Source organism: Lissotriton helveticus, chromosome 9, assembly GCF_964261635.1.
Source record: "Lissotriton helveticus chromosome 9, aLisHel1.1, whole genome shotgun sequence".
In the NCBI taxonomy this organism is placed as follows: Eukaryota; Metazoa; Chordata; class Amphibia; order Caudata; family Salamandridae; genus Lissotriton; species Lissotriton helveticus.
In genome coordinates, this window is record NC_136070.1 from 113,942,846 (window position 1) to 113,960,986 (window position 18,141).

Consider the following 18,141-nt stretch of genomic DNA (forward strand, 5'->3'; position numbering starts at 1 on the left):
TGAAGGCAGGTTGGGTTGTGCAAGTATTCAAGTGCTCAAGTGTTGGAGAGCACACAACTCTGCATCAATCCGTCTCTGGGAGTGAACCTAGAATTTCAAACTCAATAACACCCTCCATTAGATCTAAATCATAACATAGGGCCTCACAGAGAGATCCCAAAGCTTCCATCCTCCATCACTACTTTCATTTGGTAATGTCTGCTTGCTGATGACTCTACAAAAATGTTTGATCCTATTTACAGACTACTCTACTTGACAGCTCTTCCCTAAATATCTTTGGAGAGATTACCTAAACACTTAATTATTGTTGTCTTTCTCATTGGTAACTACATTCATGACCCCATGACTGACAAAGAACCACTCTCTAGTTGTATCTTCCCTCTACACCCTTTGTATATTACACTTCTTGTACATGATATATCTTGTACCTTCATACCATGCTATTGAACCTGTCTCAGTAAGCGACAAACAGTCTGCCTTACAGAACTTAGTCTTTCTGCAGTGGCAAGCATTACCCCCAGGTCCCTCCTGTCCTCGTCCCCTTCATAATAAACAAATGCGATAACCTATCTTATAGACAGAAAAAAGAAAAGCAGGAATGCTGGTACACCCCTCCCTCTCCCTATAGGGAGTACATAAGGGTACAGTACCCAGCATGCCTCCTGTTCTTTTTTCTGTCTTCGACAGTTTTTTCTGCATTACCAGGAGCCGGTTGGCTCCTGGTGCCTACCTGTTGCTGGGCTTCGGGTGGGGCTGGTTTCTTCGGGGTTTCTCCTCCTGCCGGGCTCGAGGGGTTCCCTGGATCATCTTCCTACCTGCCGTTGGAGCTCTGGACTGTTTGGTCCTGCGTGTGGCTATGGGAGGTGTCTGGCCGCGTCTCTGTCCTGCTTGGCTTGCTCAGAGACGCGGCGCTGTTTCCTGTGGCTCCGGTGGTGCGGCGGCCCCAGCGCTGCTGTGGCGCTTCCTGCTGGGGTGTGCCTGACTTCCTTTGTGTGGAGCAGGAAGGCAGGCATTTCGATGGGCGGCCGGCGGCGGTTTGTTGGAGGGCTTGCCGGCTCTTCCCTCGTGAGTACCGCGTAGCGTTTTTTTTCTATTTTTACTGATGCACTGCTATTTAATGTTTTCTTCCCCTGCGGTGTCTGCATTTCTTATCTCCTGCTTTGGGCGAGTGGTGCTGCTGCTTGGTTGCCACTGTTTGCGGAGGGTCCTGTTTGGTTTTTTTTTTTGCATAGGGGGCCTCTCTGACCGTTTGCTGGTGCTTTCCTTGGCTTTTTGCCTGCTTGCCTTGGGCAGTCCTTGGTGGCTGTCTGGTTCTGCCGTATTTGCATCATGGGGAAACATTCGAAGAAGAGCATGCATGTTGAGGAGTCCTCCTCTTCTTCTTCTTCGTCCTCTCCTTCTCCTGCGAGGTCCAGGCGTCTTGCCTGTGGTGGTGATGCTAAGTTGAAGGCGCTGATCAGAGAGACATTGTTGGAGATGGGGGTCCCAGGTCTAAGGGGTCACGTTCCTGTTCCAGGTCCGGTGCTGTTCCGCGCCCTTCTTCTTCTTCTTCTTCCCCTGGGTCAGAGGATGGTGATCTGGAGCATGATGTTGTCAAGGGCAAATATGTGGATAAGGATATGTTGCCGGAGTTGTTGTCCCATGTGATGGAGAATATGGGATTTCCTGCTGACGATGTCCCGGGTGCTTCTGGAGGGTCTTTGCTTCGTCAGTTCCAGTGCGCTGCTCCTGCGGTTTTGCCTGTCCATTCTTGTGTCCGGGAGGTTTTGGATAGGGAGTGGAAGGATCCAGATCGTATTCTGCTTCCTCGCTTTATGGCGAAACTCTATCCTCTTCAGGATATGGCGAAGGATTTGCCATCCTTGGCCGTCCTGCACGTCCAAACGTGCGGAACTGTCTCTGGGGGTTCGGTCGCTGTTGGACAAGGGGGCGGTTCGGGTGGTTCCTCCGGGGGAGCTGGGTCGGGGGTTTTACTCCATCATTTTCTGGCACCCAAGGTGACTGGGGGGTTTCGTCTTGTTCTGGATCTCAAGGCCCTGAACAAGTTTGTGATGCGGGTTCCGTTCAAGATGGAGACTCTTCAGAAGGTTATTCCCCTGGTTCTCCAGGGTCACTTCATGTGCACTCTGGACCTTCAGGATGCATATTATCACATGCCTGTTCATCCCCTCTCCAGTCCCTACCTTCGCTTTTGCCTTCTGGGGGTCCATTACCAGTTTGTTGTTCTTCCTTTCGGACTGAGGTCGGCTCCAAGGGTGTTTACCAAGGTGGTGGCTCCCTTGGTGGCTTTCTTGCACCTCCAGGAGATGATGGTTTATCCTTATCTGGACGATTGACTCCTGCATGCTCCTTCAGCGGAGCGGTTGTTGGTGGATCAGGGGTTGGTGTGTGCGGCCTTGCGGGATCATGGGTTCCTGATCAACCTCCCCAAGTGTCAGCTTCTCCCCTCTCAGGACTTGCAGTTCATCGGGGCCCGTTTCCGCACGGATTTGAATCGTGTGTTCCTGCCCGTGGCTCGGGCTGTGACCCTGTGTGCACTGGCTCGGTGGTTTCTGTTGGGTCGGTCCTTTCCGGTTCGTCTTTGGTTGCGCCTTCTGGGGTTGATGGCGTCCACAGTGTTCACGGTGCCTTGGGCACGTTTCCATCTTCGTCCTCTTTGGTCCTACCTGTTGGCACAGTGGAATCCCTTGTCGGGGGACTTATCCCTTTTGGTCCCTGTGTCTCTGTCGATCCTTCCGGCCCTGCGCTGGTGGACTCTGCCGTCCAGTCTGGACAGGGGCTTGCCTCTGCAGTGTCCTCCTCCGGTGGTCCTTACGACGGATGCCAGCGCTTTGGGCTGGGGGGCGACTTTGGGGTTGGAGTGTCTTCAGGGGCGGTGGTCCCTCCGGGAGGGTCGTCAGTCTTCGAACTGGCGGGAGTTGTCTGCTGTGTGTCGGGCTGTCCAGGGGTTGCGGCTCCTTCTGTTGGACCTGCATGTGTTGGTTCGGTCGGACAACTCGGTGAAGGTGGCCTACTTAAATCACCAGGGCGGTATCCGTTCTCGGTCCCTGAACGCGGTGGTGTCCCCCTTGTTTTGCTGGGCGGAGGGCCATCTTTTGTCCCTGGCGGCTGTTCATGTCCGGGGGGTGGACAATGGGGTGGCGGATGCCCTCAGTCATTTTTTTCCTGCCTCCCTGGAGTTGGCCTTGACACCGGCGGCCTTTCTTCTGGTGTGCGGGAGGTTTGGTCTTCCATTTCTGGACCTCTTTGCTTCCTGGCTCAATGCGCAGCTTCCCAGGTTCTTCTCCCGGATTCCTCAGGAGGGGTCTTGGGGGGTGGATGCCCTGTCCCTTCCGTGGCCTGCTCGCCTGCTTTACGCATTTCCCCCTCTAGTTCTGATTTCTCGGTTCCTGTCTCGCCTGATGGTGGAGGATCGGGAGGTGGTGGTGCCTTTCTGGCCCCGCAGGTCATGGTTTCCCACTCTGCGGCTGTTGGCTGTTCTGGGTCCCTGGTTCTTCCCCTTCCCTCCATCCCCGTTGAGGTCCTCTCCGATGTTACCCCTGAGTCAGCTTCGGCTGTCGGTTTGGCGGTTGAGAGGCAGGGTTGGCGTCATAGGGGCCTCCCTGACCATTTAGCCTTGGCTATTCAACGGTCTCGGAAGCCTTCTACCCTTCAGTCCTATGGTAGACATTGGGGTAACTTTGAGCGTTGGTGTCTTGGCCTGGCTTTGTCTCCTTTGGTTTGTCCTTTGCCAGATGTTCTCCAGTTCCTTTGGGATGGGTTCGAGAAGCGTTTGTCTGTCTCAACGCTCCGGGCTCAATGGGCTGCTATCAGGGCCTTTAGGGCGCCTTGGGGTAACCTTCCTGATGTTGACGGGTTGGTTTCTCGCTTGTTGCGCAGTTTTGCAATTTCTCGCCCTGTGGTGCGTCCTTCTTTTCCTCTCTGGGATCTTCCTTTGGTTTTGAAGGTTTTGGTGGCTGCTCCCTTTGAGCCTTTGGAGGAGGTGGATATGAAATTTGTCACCCTGAAAGTGTTTTTTCTGGTTGCTATCACCTCGGCTCGTCGCCTGGGGGGGCTAGGTGCCCTGATGGCTCGGGAGCCTTTTCTGTCCTTTTCTGCTGATGGGGTGGTTCGTTTTCTAAGCCTTTCTTTCGCCCCTCTTCTCACAGGCAGTTTTCCAGGGGTCGTGGTCGTTTCCAGCCTGGACGGGGTCGGGACAAGCAGGCGAAGTCCCCTCCTTCGAAGCCTCGTTCCTGACTATCTGGGGTCCGAGGTCGGATCCTTGGTAGGTGGTTGGCTTCGATTGTTTCTCCCAGCCTGGATGTCCTCCTGTTCAGACTAATGGGTCCTGGACGTGATCCGTTTGGGGTACCGTGTGGAGTTCTCCTGCCTGCCTCCGGACTCAGGGGTCCGTCCGACTCCTTGGCCGTCCTGCCCGTCCAAACGTGCAGAACTGTCTCTGGGGGTTCAGTCGCTGTTGGACAAGGGGGCGGTTCGGGTGGTTCCTCCGGGGGAGCTGGGTCGGGGGTTTTACTCCATCATTTTTCTGGTACCCAAGGTGACTGGGGGGTTTCGTCTTGATCTGGATCTCAAGGCCCTGAACAAGTTTGTGATGCGGGTTCCGTTCAAGATGGAGACTCTTCAGAAGGTTATTCCCCTGGTTCTCCAGGGTCACTTCATGTGCACTCTGGACCTTCAGGATGCATATTATCACGTGCCTGTTCATCCCCTCTCCAGTCCCTACCTTCGCTTTTGCCTTCTGGGGGTCCATTACCAGTTTGTTGTTCTTCCTTTCGGACTGAGGTCGGCTCCGAGGGTGTTTACCAAGGTGGTGGCTCCCTTGGTGGCTTTCTTGCACCTCCAGGGGATGATGGTTTATCCTTATCTGGACGATTGACTCCTGCATGCTCTTTCAGCGGAGCGGTTGTTGGTGGATCAGGGGTTGGTGTGTGTGGCCTTGCGGGATCATGGGTTCCTGATCAACCTCCCCAAGTGTCAGCTTCTCCCCTCTCAGGACTTGCAGTTCATCGGGGCCCGTTTCCGCACGGATTTGAATCGTGTGTTCCTGCCCGTGGCTCGGGCTGTGACCCTGTGTGCGCTGGCTCGGCGGTTTCTGTTGGGTCGGTCCTTTCCGGTTCGTCTTTGGTTGCGCCTTCTGGGGTTGATGGCGTCCACAGTGTTCACGTGCCTTGGGCACGTTTCCATCTTCGTCCTCTTTGGTCCTACCTGTTGGCACAGTGGAATCCCTTGTCGGGGGACTTATCCCTTTTGGTCCCTGTGTCTCTGTCGATCCTTCCGGCCCTGCGCTGGTGGACTCTGCCGTCCAGTCTGGACAGGGGCTTGCCTCTGCAGTGTCCTCCTCCGGTGGTCCTTACGACGGATGCCAGCGCTTTGGGCTGGGGGGCGACTTTGGGGTCGGAGTGTCTTCAGGGGCGGTGGTCCCTCCGGGAGGGTCGTCAGTCTTCAGACTGGCGGGAGTTGTCTGCTGTGTGTCGGGCTGTCCAGGGGTTTCGGCTCCTTCTGTTGGACCAGCATGTGTTGGTTCGGTCGGACAACTCGGTGACGGTGGCCTACGTAAATCACCAGCGCGGTATCCATTCTCGGTCCCTGAACGCGGTGGTGTCCCCCATGTTTTGCTGGGCGGAGGGCCATCTTTTGTCCCTGGTGGCTGTTCATGTCCGGGGGGTGGACAATGGGGTGGCGGATACCCTCAGTCGTTTTTTTCCTGCCTCCCTGGAGTTGGCCTTGACACCGGCGGCCTTTCTTCTGGTGTGCGGGAGGTTTGGTCTTCCATTTCTGGACCTCTTTGCTTCCCGGCTCAATGCGCAGCTTCCCAGGTTCTTCTCCCGGATTCCTCAGGAGGGGTCTTGGGGGGTGGATGCCCTGTCCCTTCCGTGGCCTGCTCGCCTGCTTTACGCATTTCCCCCTCTGGTTCTGATTTCTCGGTTCCTGTCTCGCCTGATGGTGGAGGATCGGGAGGTGGTGGTGGTGGTGCCTTGCTGGCCCCGCAGGTCGTGGTTTCCCACTCTGCGGCTGTTGGCTGTTCGGGGTCCGTGGTTCTTCCCCTTCCCTCCGTCCCCGTTGAGGTCCTCTACGATGTTTATTTATTTATTTATTTATTGGCATTTCTAAAGCGCGGCGAATACCCGTGGGCGTCTCGGCGCTGGCTTAAGGGAATGGATCAGCATCTAGGAACACCTACAGAATATACAGAGCTATTGGTCGAATAACCAGGTCTTAAGTTGTTTGCGAAATATGAACAGGGAGGGGCTGGTCCTAATATGTAGAGGAAGGATGTTCCAGAGTCTAGGGGCGGCGACCAGAAAGCGCCTATCGCCCCAAGTGACTGTTCTAGTACGAGGCACTACTAGGTGATTATGATGAGAAGAGCGGAGGGAACGGGTTGGAGTGTAGTGGAGAAGGTTGTGTTTAAGGAAATGGGGGCCTTGATTGTTGAGTACCTTGTAAACAATACACAATGATTTAAATTTGATACGACTGCGTATCGGGAGCCAGTGAAGTTCCCTGATGGTGTTTGAGACAGGTGCAAACTTGGGAAGTCCCGCCAGCATCCGAGCGGCTGCATTTTGAATTGACTGCATCTTGTTTGTCACCCGGGATTGTGCATTTAAGAAGAGAGCATTACAGTAGTCCAGGGCGGACATGACCAATGAGCTGACCAGGGTTCTCCCAGCAGTATCCGGTAGGTAGGGTAGTATTTTCCTGATCATTCTGAGTTTCATGTGAGCTGTTGCAGCGGTCTTGTTGGCGTGTGCCATAAAATTTAGACCTACATCTAAAGTGACGCCCAGATTTCTAACTTTAAGGGCAGGACTAGGAGGAGTTCCAAACGATGTTGGCCACCAAACTGGTGACCAGCCCGGGGAGAGGTGACCGAAAATGACCACTTCAGTTTTTTCTGAATTAAGTTTCAGACAATTCGTGGCCATCCAGTCACCTATGGCCACCATTCCTCTAGTGAATAGATTGGCCACTTCTTCACCATCCCCTTTAATGGCCAATACCAATTGGGTGTCGTCGGCGTAGGAGGTCAGGCTCATCCCAAATGCTTTGATGACACTAGCAAGGTCCGACACATAGATGTTAAATAGTGTCGGACTTAGGGACGAGCCTGTTACCCCTGAGTCAGCTTCGGCTGTCGGTTTGGCGGTTGAGAGGCAGGGTTGGCGTCATAGGGGCCTCCCTGACCATTTAGCCTTGGCTATTCAACGGTCTCGGAAGCCTTCTACCCTTCAGTCCTATGGTAGACATTGGGGTAACTTTGAGCGTTGGTGTCTTGGCCCGGCTTTGTCCCCTTTGGTTTGTCCTTTGCTGGATGTTCTCCAGTTCCTTTGGGATGGGTTCGAGAAGCGTTTGTCTGTCTCGACGCTCCGGGCTCAATGGGCTGCTATCAGGGCCTTTAGGGCGCCTTGGGGTAACCTTCCTGATGTTGACGGGTTGGTTTCTCGCTTGTTGCGCAGTTTTGCGATTTCTTGCCCTGTGGTGCGTCCTTCTTTTCCTCTCTGGGATCTTCCTTTGGTTTTGAAGGTTTTGGTGGCTGCTCCCTTTGAGCCTTTGGAGGAGGTGGATATGAAATTTGTCACCCTGAAAGTGTATTTTTCTGGTTGCTATCACCTCGGCTCGTCGCCTGGGGGAGCTGGGTGCCCTGATGGCTCGGGAGCCTTTTCTGCCCTTTTCTGCTGAAGGGGTGGTTCTTCGCTTGGATTCCTCTTTTGTGCCTAAGGTCTCCTCTCAGTTTCATCGTTCTCAGGAGCTGGTCCTTCCGGCTTTGGATTCTGCTCAGGTGGACGTGGATGATCTTCCCTGGTCTTTGCTGGATGTTTGCCGGGCTTTGCGGGTCTATGTTGAGCGGACCCGTGACTTTCGGCTTTCTGACTCCCTGTTTGTCTCTTTTGGTGCTGTCTCCCGGGGTCGCCGTGCTTCCTCTTCTTCCATTGGGCGTTGGTTGAAGCAGGTTATTGTGCTTGCCTATTCTCTTTCTGGTTCTCCTCCCCCGGCTGGGGTCCAGGGGCGTTCGACTAGGGGGATGGCTGCTTCCTGGGCGGAGGTTCGTGGGGTGTCCCTTTCGGAGATTTGTAGGGCCGCCACTTGGGCGTCTGCTAATACCTTTGTTAGGCATTACCGTATCCAGAATGTCTGGGGGATGACACTAACTTTGGATTGGGGGTTCTTCGGGCTGTGTGTTCCTGATTGCCCTTCCTTTCTTTTCATGTGCTGTTGTTTTCAATAAATTGCTGGGTTTTGCTGTGCTGCTGTATCCTGGTGGTTTGTTGTTTGATGATGGCCGGTTGCTGCTTGGGTATTCTCACTTGTTTATTATGAAGGGGACGAGGACAGGAGGGACCTGGGGGTAATGTCCTATTACTTACCGGTACTCTTCATTACTCCTGGTCCTGTTGTCCTCGTCCCCTTCATATCATCCCTCCCTCCCTCCCGACTTTCCGGCCCTCATCTTGGGCTTGGTGGTTCAGGAGGCATGCTGGGTACTGTACCCTTATGTACTCCCTATAGGGAGAGGGAGGGGCGTACCAGCATTCCTGCTTTTCCTTTTTCTGTCTATAAGATAGGTTATCGCACTTGTTTATTATGAAGGGGACGAGGACAACGGGACCAGGAGTAATGAAGATTACCGGTAAGTAATAGGACATCCCTGGTAGGGAGTGAAGATGAATACATGTGTGAATAATGTCTTTAATTTTCAGCTTAAAAGGAGTCCATACACAATGATAATAAAACTATTCAACAAATATTATACGCCTTCAAATACAGTGCCGAGAAGTATGTTAGTAATGAACTGCATTCATTGTAAAAAAATATGCAGAACACCAAAAGACAAACGATCAAAGAAGTAATTTACTTTAAACTTCATTAATGAGGTACATGACATGGCAATGTTGGCATATTATAAAATTTCACTTCCGTAAGGCAGCAACTTAGTGACCACAAAGGCCCATTTTGTAGACAGGTAAAGTCAGAATTTTGTTGCCACTTAAACAGTAAACTAAGTCGTTGAAACACAGCTTGATGGACTGCGTATTCTGTCACAAATTTGACAGACATCGCGTTCATCTTATTACAAGTGCCATAGGATATAATGCACTTCTAATAGGTGTAGAGGATATTCATTACCTTTGGGGTGGAGTAACCCATCAGAGAAACTGTAAATCAGACCCTGAATCTTCTTAAGAAGTACATAATCTAGCTTTAAAAAAATCCTAAAAAGTTTGGTTTTTTCACATATATGGACATGGATAGAGAAACAAAACAGGCGTAGGAGTTTTATCTACTGAAGAGCACAGTCCACATCATAAAAATCACCATGCCCAGGCTACTAACTTGTCCTCAATTCTCAAAATACAAGATATAACGCCCTGAGCCACAGAATTTACAAGGAAATGGAGGAAGGTCTGGGGTAATGGAAAGTAACTGAAATAGGATGAGAAATTAGCAATTCAGCGGATGAGGCATTCATAGAGTGCAGTTGACTGAGGACGACAGAAGGCCAAAGAAAGTTGCAATTTACAACCTACCTCATTAATTTTGATGAGGAAGGTCGGATAGCGAACCACTACGAGTTGTAAACTGACCTATATGAATACATAGGTCCACTTTTTATGAATGGAAATTACATACATCAGGCCCAACTGTCTAACCTCTAAACTAACTGAGGTTTTCGGCAGGTTTTTGAAGAAAAATGCATTACATTTGCTATATAATCAAGCCTCAGATATTTTGAATTCCATGACGTTTTAAGGATTTTGGGAGCCTTGGGCAAGATATATTTTTGGGGCCTCCTGTTTGGAACAGATTTGAATTTGACACACATGTTTTGACATTCCAAGCCTTAAAGATTCCAAAAAATATTGAATTAAACATTAAACTTTCAGAAATTCCGTGATCTATTCAGTAGCAAAAGAAAGCACGAATGAGCACCAGAGATTAAGTTGTTTCTTTTTGCAGATGGATCTAGTATTTTTAGATCTGACATTAGCCAAGACCTTTTAATTTTACTAAAATTATATTTATAACATTCTTACCAGCCCTCTTCATCTGTCTGATATTGTGTCAGTTATATTTGTCATCTGCCCACTACATAATAGGTCAAAGAGTCAGCCCACTCTAGCCATTAGCCCTTTCACAATGACCACACCAACACACAAAGAAGTTCCCTTCAGTGCAATTTGTGCTTGTAGTCATCGTTCCTTTTTTGAGTTGACGAGGGCAAGGCAGCTTTCCCCACAATCAAGTTTTGCAAACACCACAACAAAACAAAGCAAGCATTGACCAAGGTATACGTCTGGCAGTCCACCTCAGACCTGTTGGTTTTGCCAATGCTTGATTTGGCTTGCAACAACAACAACATTTTATGTGGAATTCAGTGTTTAGCCATTCCTTTCCTCTTATTGCAGGAACAATACAGTAATGGCATTTTGGAGAATGCTCAGTTTACTTGTGCTTTATTTGAAAATAATTCATAAAAGGGGGTGGTGATGGACAGAGTATCTGAATTAAGCAGAACACTCCTACCCAGTCAAAAGTTCAGGGCTTGATCCATCACCGTTTTTTAGCTCACTGCACCATCCCAGTTCAGAACCTGGCTACATGCAAATTAGTCTGACCCTGGCCCAGTGCATTATGGGAACAGGGCAGACCAAACTACCAAGCCAATTCTTTACTGGAAAGGAAACAAGCTTCCGGGGACCGGTTTCTGGCATTGCAGCCGTCTTCGGCCCAGCTTGCTTGAATCCTGATGGTGCAGTGAGCAAGCTCCATCAGGATTCAAGCAAGCCGGGCCGACGAGGCTGAAATGCCAGAAACCGGTCCCCGGTAGCTTGTATCCTTTCTGGTGAAGAATTGGCTTGGTAGTTTGGTCTGCCCTATTCCCATGATGCACTGGGCCAGGGACAGACTAATTTGCATATAGCCAGGTTCTGAGCTGGGATGGGGCAGTGAGCGAAATAACAGTGATGGATCAAGCCCTGATCTTTGGACTGGGTAAGAGTGGTCTGCTTAATTCAGACACTCTGTTCATCACCACCCTCTTTTCTGAATTATTTTAAAATAAGACATATATGCATGTAGCACTAGAAATTGTAGCTTTGATTGCAGCACATTCATAACCATAAAGTAATCCCCTATAGTACTTGTGTTCTTGCTACTAGAGTGAAACTCAAAGCACTGATTTAATGATTTTCACCATTCCATCAGGTGAACAATTATAAATGTATTCTTAGTTCTGTGCAGTTCCTCGTCCCCCTTCTTACATGTGTGCACTTATCTGTCTACAAAGGTACTTCCGATTCTTCTTATTAAGGGAAATTGTAGTAAAATAAAGACAGAGATATAAAGACAACGGCAAGGACAGATAGATGAAAATAGCAACGAGAGTGGAGAAGTAGCGGTAGAAAGGAAATGAAGTTAGAGGCGAGGTGAGTTATAGAGATAGGCGAGGTGGGGAAAGATATCTGGTAAAGAGAGAAAGGTGAGATACAGAGAGGTGGAAAGAAGATGCAGAAAGTAGTGAAACAGAGATGCAAAGTGTTATAGTGTGATAAAGAGATAGGGAGAAGGAATTGTAAAAAGAGTGAAAGGATTGGGGTTCACCCAAGGGTGGAGAAAGAGGTAGTGCAGAAAGAGAGTCAAGTAAGAAAAGAAAGGGCAGAGAGAGGTACAGGTAGGCTGGTAGAGAGAACTGAGGTGTTAAGAGATACATAGAGAGAGGGGCAGGGTAAATAGGGAGCTGTGAGGTAGAGAGATGGAATGTGAATAGGTATTAAATGATGTGTCAGGTAAAAAGAGTTGTGATGCAGAGAGAGGGGGTAGAAAGAGAAATTGCAACACAAAAATACATTATAGAGACGTTGGCGAAATAGCGAAAGAGAGGTGAGTTGGAGGAAAAGTGGAGCAAGAGAGGGTGAGGTAGAGCGAGCTGTGAGGTAGAATTAAACAGAGCTGGAGCGAGGCACAGAGATAAATAAATGCAGAAAAGACAGGTAGAACGCGATAGGTATACAAGAGGGGTGAGTTCAAATTGAGAAGGTGCAGAGCAGCAAGATCTCTGAAAGAGAGAGAGAGTAGTTAATAACAGATACAGAAAAAGAGGGAGAAGTAGATAAACAGATGGAAGTAGAAGCAGAAATGTAGTGAGACAGGTAAGGTTGCAAATCAATGGAGAGGGAATTGGACTGGTAGCGAGAGAGTGGTGGGGTAGAGAATTTAGATAGCAAAAGATGCAAGCTAGAGAGAGAAATGAGAAAAGGAAGTGAGGGAAAGAGTGTTGAATTGGAGGGATGCCTGAGAGATCTGCAGAGAGGTATAGAGAGATGGAGGAGAGCAGTAAGGTATAGAGAGAGATGAGGTTGAGAGAGGCAAAGGAGATGTAGGCAATATCTAGGGAGCTGTGATGGAAAAAGAGCACTTAGGTAGAGAGTGCAGTTGAGGGGAAATTGCCACTACAACGCAGCCGTTTCAATGCATAACCATAACCACGCATGCATTACAATGCATACGTGGTTACCACGAATAGCCTTTACCATGCATAACTTTACTACGAGATACGTAGTATAAGCATGTGTGATAAAGGTTAAGAAAAAAGGGGGGAATTGGGGGGTCTCCCCCCCCCCAAAAAAAAATGTGGGTTTAAAAAAGAGGGCTTGGTTAATTTGAAGGGTTTGGAGATATCCTTTAACATAAAAATGCCATTAATATGCATAGTTTAACAACGAAAATCGTTGTAAAAGTATGCATGTTAAAGGCATTTTCGTGGTAAAGGATATGCATGGTGATGGCATTCGCGTTGTAACGCATGTGTGGTAAAGGCATGCTTTGCACTGAAATGCGTTGTAACGTCATAGAACCACGGTTGAGTGATGGAGAAACTTGAGAACGGAGAGGGAGGAAAGAGTGTGAGATATACAGGTAGGCAAAGAGAAGGCGCAGAAAGAAAAAAGTAAAGAGAGAAGCGTAAGGTAATAAAGGTAACGTGAAGTTAGGTGAGAGGTATGTCAAAGAAATATCTTTTTTAAATGCCATACATTTTATTTCCTGAAAGTGTAAGCGTTAGAGCTAGGCAGGTCAAATCTGAAAACTAAGGGGCATATGTACAAGAGGATCGCGCCACCAGAACGTTTACTTTTTCTGACGTTCCAGTGGTGCATTGTCCTGCTCTATATTTTCAAAGTGGCGTTAAGTCACTTGTTGTGGCTTAACGCCGCTTTGTAAATACGGTACCCTTTCAAGCAGGTATCTGTGTGAAAGAGGCATAGAATGGGTGTTGCTGTGGTATTCCACCGCAACCACCCATTGCTTTTTGACGCTGCCCGGGATTTACAAAGATCTGTAAATCTGAGGCAATGCCAAAAACTAACCCCATGCAAAAGCAGGCATTAGATTGGTGCAACGAGAAGAAACACTTTTTTATCTCCTCGTCTTTGCTTTTTCTATGTGTGCTGCATACTACAGCACACCTAAAAAGAGTAAAACACCATTAATGATTGTTTTTCTGCATAAAGGTGTCCCTTCATGCACAAAAACAATCATTAAAGGGGATTTGCTATTTATGTAGCACACATAGAAGTAGCAAATCGTCGTTATTGATTATTTATGTGCAGCAAGGGACACCACCCTGCACATAAACAATCATCCCTACAATGCAGGCACCTTTGCACTATTGCACAAGGGTGTCTGTGTTGGTGCTAGACAGTTTTTTTTTGCACAGGGGGAAGCACAGGGGTGTGCCATATTCTTGTAAATACAGCTCATCCCTGTGTTTTTGAAACGGTGCAGAGCTGCAAAATGTGCTGCGCCTTTCCTTGCACATATGCCCCTAAGTTTCCGTTAAGTATGTCCAGTGTCAATCTAAAAAAAACATTTGTGCATATTATTTTTATGGCTGAACTGTTGACGCTGAGAACTTATATGGTGTTCCCTCCTTTTTTAGGCATGCTTTGTCAATAAGTCTTGGTACCTATGAGTTAATAATGATTTTGCTCTCGGTTAAGTTGTGCTATATCTTCTGTGTGCTACAGGGACAAACCCACCTGTCAAGGTGTGTGTGTAAACCCTCCATCCATGTATAGTGCACTCCTCCACGCTGTTAACCTGTGCACAGCCTGGGCTTGAATGGCCTTTGCGGCCATCGGGTGTTTGCCCAGGAGGCTGGAAGGATGGGGGCTGGTTTTGGGGTGCTGGGGCCGGTTTTGTTACTAAGAGCCAGTTTTACTGCAGTGCTGCACTACTGGCCCCCAGTAACAAAAGCAGCTGTGCTGGAAGCAGGTTTTGTTAAGCTGAAGTGCTTCACGCCTGGCCTCCTCCCTTACAGGGGCGTAACAAAGGCCCCCGCACCCCCCATGGTGCAGGTGGGGGCCCAGAGCTCCAGGGGGCCCCGTCAGCCCAGTACCCTGTCAGCCGAGCACCTGAGTGTGGTCAGAGGGGCCCCCCTTAATATACTGTGCAGGTGTGCCCCCTCAAGTTTCGTTACGCCACTGCTCCCATTCCCACCCACCACGGCAGTGTGAGCTGGTCCGACAAAATTGCCTGTGCTACTTTAGATTCCCAGTCCGGCCCTGTGCACAGCCATGATCTCAAAGGTATCATCGTAACACATTTTGAATTAAAAGTTTTGTCTATCAGTTCATAACAAAAGTTCCAGCTTTCGCCATCTATTTAAAATCAAAATCTAATAAATACTTTTGCAACAGTTCCATATATGACCACTATGCTTCATTTAGGTCGTTGGTCCTTTTTGTTCGCCTAAATCCAGTTTGAGAACGATGACTCTTCCTCAGGAGGCTCGCTCAATGAGATAGTAAAATCCTATACATAAATGTCTGAAGTCAACTGATAATCCAACATAAGGCATACAAACTGCCCAGATCCGTGGAAAATGGGAAACATCGTTTACAACGCAGTGTTTACACCGCACTACCTTTACAACGATGCCATTACAACGCAAGTCGTCACTACGACTTGCGCTGGATGGCGCTGTTGGATAAGGAATATTGTAATTTTATATTCCAACACCTTCCCTACTGTTACGTGGGCTGGTGTGGGAATATAAAATTATAATAATCCTCAATCCGCGCACACCAACGCTAGTCGTTGTAACGACTTGCGTTGTAATGGCAGCGTTGTAAAGTACCGCGATCTAAAAGATCGCGTTGTACTGACGTACATCCGTGGAAAATGGTAGCACTAGATTAGACTGTTGCAATTATTTTTAAAGGAACTCTTTTAGATTAGGCTTTTTACACACTGTGAAGTTGACTCTTTTGGTATGAATTTACAGATAAGAATAGGCTTTAAGCTCCCAGCTGTGAACAGGGTAACACAGAGTGCAGAGCTGATCTGTACATGGAAGACCTTTTGACTTTCCCACTGACTTTACTACAGGTCCCTGTGGAACGTGGGGGCCCTGGGCGATTGTCCACTTTGCCCATACTTTAAAAGTCTCAGCTTGAATCTACAAAGCACCAATGACGCAAAGGCAAAGCAGGTGGAAGCCATCTCTAGCACAACAAGCATTACAGAAACAGATTCCCACAGCCACACGCCATTACTTACAGAGAGCTGGCTTTGATAGAGCCAAAGCCCAGACACATTTGGGACAGAGGTTTCAGATTTAATGGGCTTCTTTTAAAAGACACCAAATTTATATTAATTGTGGGGAAATGCATGTTTACAACTAAAAAGGAATTCGAGTGAAATGTGTCTAAATCACTATGTATCCATGCATATTTTATTTTCACTTTAGAAATACAAGCTAGAAGACTTCCAAAGCCGCAAAATAGAGTTCAAGCAGCCTGCATTTTATCCACGAGAGGACTGCAAGTCACAATATCGAATGACAACCTTTATATAGAATGCACTGAAAAATACAAAGGTTAAAGTGAACTTGTGGATTGCTTTGTTATAACACCTCATGCTTAAAAGTGTCAGAAATTCACCTAAAACACACAGTTATCTGACTGTCCCCTTGCTGACATCTGATTGGCTGCCAACCCTTCCTAGTTGAAGTGTTGGCAGCCATCTTGGGACTCGTCTTCAGCTGAGTCCTACCAAAGATTTCTTTTTAAACAAAAGGGTGCAGGGTCCTGGGGTCTCCCTGTGACCTTGAAAGGGCCAAAAAGTTGTTTTTGTATTTTTTATTTTTGCAGTGGCAAATGTGTGGCCAAAAAAAAGAAAACAAGCACGGTCTTCCGCGCTTGTTTACATAATAACCCCCAGGAGGTCCAGGTCCAGGTCCCGGGGGCATGCAGGCTTTTTTTTTAAAGGAGGGGGGCACAAGCCCCCCTCATTGAGCTTCATTATGCCCTGGAGACCACCATCTCCCCATGGCTTATTTTTAATATCGCGGGGGGCCACTCACACCCCCCTGAGCCTGGAGACCACCACCTCCCCGGACCTATAAATAAATTGACATGGGGGCGCACAGACCCCTGAGTCCCGGGAGCCACCACCTTCTTGGGGCTAAGCCGGACATGGAGCAGGGGGCTGTGCCGATCCCCCACGCCCCAGGGACCACCACCTTCCCAGGGCTTTCTTTTTTTTTTTTTTTAAAAGAGGGTTGTTGGCGGGCCCCCTCCCGGGCCTTTCCTGGCCCAATGAACCACCATTTCCCTGGGGCAACCCACGCAAACACAAGGTGGGGCGTCAGGCGGCCCCCCTACTGGAGTGATAAATGGCCCTGGAGACCACCACCCCGAGGGCCGGTTCCTGCTATGTCGCGGGGTGCCCTGCCCGCCCAAAGCTGTTTGCTTTAGCGTGGTGGGAGCTCATCCCCAAACACTCCAGCGGGTGCGAGCTGTCAAAAGGCTTCAGCCCCTGGAGCAGAGGTTTCAGGAAAGAGATTAAATGATTTCTCCTGCAGGGAGGGAGCTGCTTTCTCCGTGCAACACCAAGCAAGCTCCCGCAGGAGGCAGGGAGCCGGCTGAGACCACGGGTGCCTTGAGGCTCCCTCTGGGGTCCTGGAAGAAAAGAGAAGAAAGAAGCAAAATAAGGGTGAGAACAAGTAGAAAGAGGCAGAACGAAGGTCAGAAACGAGTAGAAGGAGGCAGAATAAAGGCAAACAACTAGCAGAAAGAGGCAATATAAAGGTCAGAAAGAGGCATAATGAAGCTGATAAATGAGCAGAAAGAGGCAGAATAAAGATCAGAAACGAGCAGAAAGAAGGAAAATAAAGTTCAGCAACAAGCAGAAAGAGGTCAAATAAAGATCAACAATGAGTAGAAAGAGGCAAAAAAATGGTGAGAAACTAGCAGAAAGAGGTAGAATAAAGGTCAGCAATAAGCAGAAAAAGGCAAAATAAAGGTCAGAAACGAGTGGAAAGAGTCAGAATGAAAGTGAGAAATGAGAAGAAAGAGGCGGAATAAAGGTCAGAAACAAAGTGAAATAGGCAAAATAAGGGTCAACAATGAGCAGAAATAAGCAAAATAAAGGTGAGAAACGAGCATTAAGAAGCAGAATAAAAGTCAGAAGGGAGCAGAGAGAGGCAGTATAAAGGTCAAAAGAAAGCAGAAAGATGCAAAATAGAGGTGAGAAACATGCGGAAAGAGGAAGAATAAAGGTCAGAAATGAGCAGCAAGAGGCAAAATGAAGGTAAGAAACAGGCAGTCAGAGATAAAATACAGGTGGGAAACCAGCAGAAAGAGGCAAAATAAAGGTTAGAAATGAGCAAATAGGCAAAGTATAAATCAGAGATGAGCAGCGGGAGGCAGACTAAACATGTGAAATGAGCAGAAAGAGGCAGAATAAAATCCGACACGAGCAGAAAGAGGCAATGTAATGGGCAGAATGAGCAGAAAGAGGAAAAATAGAGGTCAGAAACAAACAACAAGTGGCAATATAAAGGTCAGAAATAAGCTGCAAGAGGCAGAATAAAGGTCTGGAGTGGGCACAAAGAGGCAAAATAACGGGCAGAACAAGCATAAAGAGGCAAAAAAGAGGGCAGGAACAAGGAGAGAAGAGGCAGAAAAACAAGAAGAAGACGAGCGAGGGAGGCACAAAAACAAAGGCAGCAGAGGGTAGCCGAGTGCAGGCAAGCTGGACAGGAGGACCGTCACAGGGTGAGCTGACAGGAGGATGAGCACCCATGTGCCCCCTTACTTTTTTTGCGGCACAAACACTGACAGACCCTCTCATACA